The following is a 6000-nucleotide window of genomic DNA, read 5'->3' as shown; positions in this document are numbered from 1 at the left end:
ATATTGGAACTCTACAGGTGTTGGGACAGAGTTCCTCAGACGAATGGACGAAAATGTGTTTTCCAGGCAGTCTTGAGTGAAACGGCTTGTGAGAACAAATGTGTGCCCTTGTCTCAACAGGTCATGCTGGACCTCCAGGATTGTTGTTGTGGCCATCACCAGTCCTGTCTGGACTGGTTTCCAGCTGCCCTTGGGACCGATCTTCAGGCCCCGAAACAGATGGATGGAGTCCCGGAGGAAGCTGATGGCCTTATCATACTCCTCCATCTTGAAATGACTTCTTAGGGCAGTAACAGTGTTGCGTGACGACATGAGGTCAAACTTTTTGGTGTCCAATGTTCAGTCACTGGTAAGCAACAATTTGTTTTGGCCAAAATGTGTTATTCACACTCCTGACTCCAGTTTGATGTGCTGCATTCTCCTCTGATGCGGCTTTCACACCAGCGCTTTTCCCTTTCTAGCTCCGAGCGGGAGCTTTTCTGGTTCAGCTCCGGTTTCCCTTTTCTGCTCCCGCTCTGTTCACACCGCCCAGCACCCGACTGGTGCTGCCGCTGCTGCGTCATGACGTCATCGTTTACATCGCTGATTTGCTCCCCAACGGCATTACGGCGCTCACAACAACAACAACGGGGGAACTGTGTCGGGTCGATGATCGTGTTGCTTTTAATCACACGAAGCCAGATTAAATTGAATAACGACTTCTCCAACCTTATACTTTGCTCCAGAGTGCCGTGGTTCATTGTTTATTAATGTGTTTCTGCAGCATTTACCGACCGCTGCAGTGTTGGCTGCTCTTCCACGGGAGTTTATTCTCCTCCGTTAGCTCCCGGTTAGCTCACACTGCTGCGGCCGCTCTAAAGTATTCACTGTCCGACTCACACAAGCAGCTGATACATATCCCCAGTTCCCCTTAGCCTAAGTGAATGTGTGTCAGTCTGAATTGACGCTGTTTGGTATCACAACGCTGTTATGAAAGTTTCTCTGGTATAAAATGGGTGATGTTAGCATAGCAACCGAAGCTAAACTGACTACTTTTACATTACATTACATTGCATTTAGCTGACGCTTTTATCCAAAGCGACTTACAATAAGTGCGTTCGTCCAACAAAATACAACTTGAAGAAAACAGAATCATAAAAGTACATCAGGTTTCATAGAGCAAAAACATTTCAAGTGCTACTCAACTGGCTTTAGAAAAGCCAGTCCTTTATTAGTATAAAAGCGCTTCGTTAATAGTTCTATCGCTCGAAGTAGAGTCGAAAGAGATGAGTTTTCAGTTTGCGCCGGAAGATGTGCAAGCTATCTGCCGTCCTGATGTCAATGGGGAGCTCATTCCACCATCCTGGAGCCAGGACAGCAAACCCACGTGTTTTCGCCGTTGGGAACTTGGGTCCCCCTCGCAGCGAGGGCGCAGCGAGTCGTTTGGCTGATGCAGAGCGTAGTGCACGCGCTGGGGTGTACGGTTTAACCATGTCCTGGATGTACGAAGGGCCAGATCCATTCGCAGCATGGTAAGCAAGTACCAGTGTCTTGAAGTGGATTCTAGCAGTTACCGGAAGCCAGTGAAGCGAGCGTAGGAGCGGAGTAGTGTGGGAAAATTTAGGAAGGTTGAAGACCAGACGAGCTGCTGCATTCTGGATGAGCTGCAGAGGTCGGATGGCACATGCAGGTAGACCAGCCAGGAGGGAGTTGCAGTAGTCTAGGCGTGAGATGACGAGAGCCTGGACCAGAACCTGCGCCGCTTTCTGTGTCAGCTGGGGACGTATCTTCCTGATGTTGTAAAGCGTGTATCTGCAGCAACGGGTTGTAGCAGCGATGTTTGCAGTGAAGGACAGGTTGTTATCTAGGGTCACACCCAGATTCCTTGCAGTCTGAGTCGGGGAAACAACTGAGGTGCCGATGTTGATTGTTAGGTCAAGAGTGGGACAATCTTTTCCCGGAAGGAAGAGCAGCTCAGTCTTGTCAAGGTTGAGTTTGAGGTGATGAGCAGACATCCACTGAGAGATGTCAGCTAGACAAGCAGAGATGCGTGCGACGACCTGGGTCTCTGAGCGGGGAAAGGACAGAATTAATTGGGTGTCATCAGCGTAGCAGTGGTAAGAAAAACCATGCGGGCTAATGACTGATCCGAGCGAGTTTGTGTACAGGGAGAAGAGGAGGGGACCAAGAACAGAGCCCTGAGGGACCCCTGTAGTTAATTGACAAGGGTCGGACTCAGACCCTCTCCAAATCACCCTGTAGGTACGGTCTTTCAGGTATGAGGTGAGGAGGGAAACTGCAGAGCCTGAAACTCCAAGTTTTTGGAGAGTGCGAAGGAGGATCTGATGATTCACCGTGTCGAATGCAGCAGACAGGTCCAACAGGATGATGACAGAGGAGAGGGATGCAGTTTTGGCAGTGTGAAAGTTCCTCCGTGACAGCAATGAGAGCAGTTTCTGTGGAGTGACCTGCCTTGAAACCAGACTGGTGCGGATCCAGAAGGTTGTTCTGATTGAGATAACAGGAGAGTTGTTTAAAGACAGCGCGTTCAAGTGATTTAGACAGGAACGGGAGGAGAGAGACAGGCCTGTAGTTTATAACATCAGACGGGTTGAGAGTGGGTTTCTTTAGGAGAGGGTTTACTCTTGCCTCCTTGAGACTGTTTGGAAAGTGACCAGAAGTTAGAGAAGTGTTGAAATGAAATGGGTGAGAAACGGTAGACTATCAGGAGCGATAGTCTGAAGGAGGTTTGAAGGGATAGGGTCCAGAGGACAGGTGGTAGGGCGGGCAGAGGTAATGAGGGTAAGAACCTCACTTGGAGAGAGAGGGGAAAAGGAGGTCAGTGTGTTGGTGAAAGGAGGGTCTGGTGACCCAGCGGTGAGTAAAGGTGAGTCAGAAAAAGAAGAGCGAATATCATCAACCTTTTTTTCAAAGTGGGTAACAAAGTCGCTTGACTGAAGTGAGGAGGGGGAGGAGCTTTTGGAGGGTCCAAGAGGGTGGAGAAGATGTAAAATAGTTTTTTAGGATTGGAATAGGAAGATTGGATCTTATCTTGAAAGAAAGTGCTTTTTGCCTGAGAGATCGAAGCAGAGAAAGAGGCGAGGAGAGCTTGATAGGTTAGGAGGTCGTCACGGTGTTTGGATTTCCACCATTTCCGCTCTGCTGCCCTAAGGACGGTTCTATTAGCACGCAGTGCATCATTTAGCCAGGGAGCAGGAGGGGACTGACGAGCCTGCCGAGATGTGAGAGGACAGAGCGAGTCCAGAGTGGATGAGAGAGTAGAGAGGAGAGTTTCTGCAGCAGAGTTTGGAGGCAGGAGTTGGAACGAGTCAGAGGAAGGGAGGGCTGAGAGCACCGACGAGGCAAAGGTAGAGGGGGAGAGGGAGCGAAGGTTACGGCGGACAAGTGCAGGATGAGAAGAGATTAGTTTGTTATGTTTGGAAAGGGATAGAGAGAATGAAATGAAGAAGTGATCGGATGTGTGGAGCGGGTTTACAGAGAGGTTAGAAGTAGCGCAGTTCCTTGAGAATATGAGATCAAGGACATTGCCAGCTTTATGAGTCGGTGGGGACGGAGACAGTGAGAAAGCGAAGGCGGTTAACAGAGATGTTAGTTTGTCTATCTTCCCCGTCTGGAGGTTGAAGTCTCCGAGAAGTACAGCGGGAGGGCCAGTTTCAGGGATGTGTGAGAGGAGATTATCTAATTCCTCCAAGAAGTCCCCCAAGGCGCCTGGTGGACGGTAGAGAACAACAATGGTTAGCTGTATAGGATGGGTTACTGTGACGGCATGGAATTCAAAGGTGGAAGGAGTGAAGTTAGGTAGCTTGAAGAGGGAAAAGCTCCATTTGGGAGAGAGCAGGAGACCAGTGCCACCTCCTCTGCCAGTTGGTCTGGGTGTATGGGAGAAGGAATATGCTGTGGAGAGAGCTGCTGGGGTGGATGTGTTGGATGGAGTAATCCAGGTCTCAGTGAGAGCAAGGAAATCCAGAGACTGCAGGGAGGCGTAGCCAGAGATGAAGTCAGCCTTAGGAACAGCTGACTGGCAGTTCCACAGGCCACCTGAAACTAGATGTTGGATCTCAGTGGAGCATGTGGGATAGATGAGAGCAGGCCGGTTATATCGATTACGAGATATACGGGGCCAGTGATAATTGCGAGAAGACACATGAACAGGAATGGAGAAAATACACATGATTATAGCATGAGGGGCTAAACAACCAAATAAAATGAAACGAAATAAAAAAACACCAGCGATACTTAGCTCAATCAAAGTAGGATTTGCCTCCTCTTTGCCTCCCTCGTGACTCCCACAGGACTCTAATGTCTTTGTCAGTCTTACTCCCACAGGACTCTAATGTCTTTGTCAGTCTTACTCCCACAGGACTCTAATGTCTTTGTCAGTCTTAGCCTGTCTGACGCTGAAGCTGACGCTCCAGGAAAGTGCTACCTAAAATGGACACCTGATTGCTGAGTTCTCACAGCTGTGGGGCAACGTCCTTTTAATTAGTTAACTCTCTGCAGCTGGTGGCCCTCAAAAGGAAATCTAGACTGGCTTCGTCCTGATGTGTTATTGTCTTTTAAGTCAATTACATTAAACCCTAAGTTATAAAGTTCTGAGTTTAACCCTTAATACAGTTACACCTACTCAATAAAGCTCTTAGTATTCTACAAATGTTTAAATCAAAGTTAACCCTAGTAGTCAGTTAGATCACTTTTAAGGTTTCAGTCAAATGACTTTTCCCAAGTTTCTGTCTGACAGATGCTGTAGCGGTTTTGAGTTTTTAAAAACACAATTCCAGTCAGATCAACTACAGAGCATTGATACAGAGTACACACACTGAAACAGAGAAGTCTACAAACACAGTGTTACTCACACAATTCTAGAAGTCTCCAGTAGCTTTCTTGTCAAAAACTAGTTGCACACTGGCAGGTCAGTGCTTAGGATGAGATTTAAATACAGTTTCTGTTGGGGGAGTTTCCTCAGATCACAGCTGATGGGCCTCAATCGAGACTGGCTTCGTCCTGATGTGTTATTGTCTTTTAAGTCAATTACATTAAACCCTAAGTTATAAAGTTCTGAGTTTAACCCTTAATACAGTTACACCTACTCAATAAAGCTCTTAGTATTCTACAAATGTTTAAATCAAAGTTAACCCTAGTAGTCAGTTAGATCACTTTTAAGGTTTCAGTCAAATGACTTTTCCCAAGTTTCTGTCTGACAGATGCTGTAGTGGTTTTGAGTTTTTAAAAACACAATTCCAGTCAGATCAACTACAGAGCATTGATAGAGTACACACACTGAAACAGAGAAGTCTACAAACACAGTGTTACTCACACAATTCTAGAAGTCTCCAGTAGCTTTCTTGTCAAAAACTACTTGCTATTGCTATCCTATTGTGGCATAAACCGTTTTCTACAGGCACATTTTACCGGCGTATTTTTATTATGATTCTACTTGTGATAGTCGGACACGACAACCTGTGCAGCCCATGTATTGATTCCATCTGATATCTGCTATAATACAAAACAAAACGTCTGCCTCTCTCCACAATGATCAATAACAGTGAACGGATGGTCAAAGTAAGGTACAAATAAACAGAATCACACGGAGCCTGGTTAGTGTTGCCTGACTTTATAACGTGTGTTTATAAGCACTACTGCTTGTAGGCAGGCGTGACAGTCGACCCATGTTCAGGGGAGGAGGGTTTAGTTTCCTGCACGCCTCGACGTAAGAGAGACGTAAGCGACGCCACCTCTTAGCTCCGAAGCTCTTGCATCTAGACCGACAATTTTTAGGAGCTGGAAGTGAATCCGATTCCGGAGCTAAGAGCCGGCGCCGATGCGGTGTGAACAGGAAAAAACGGCGCTTTTCAGGCTCCAGCTCCAAGCCGGAGCTCAAAAAGCGCTGGTGTGAAAGGGGCATGAGTGGTCCTGATTTCAGGCAGAGGTCATGGCTTGGAAGGTTTTATATTCTGTAGTGTCTCAACTGAACCTAATATGAATTGCTTTATTGTCTCGTCG

This window comes from Gymnodraco acuticeps, unplaced genomic scaffold, assembly GCF_902827175.1.
Source record: "Gymnodraco acuticeps unplaced genomic scaffold, fGymAcu1.1, whole genome shotgun sequence".
In the NCBI taxonomy this organism is placed as follows: domain Eukaryota; kingdom Metazoa; phylum Chordata; class Actinopteri; order Perciformes; family Bathydraconidae; genus Gymnodraco; species Gymnodraco acuticeps.
The sequence above is the reverse complement of the archived record's forward strand: the minus strand, read 5'-3'. Positions refer to the sequence as shown.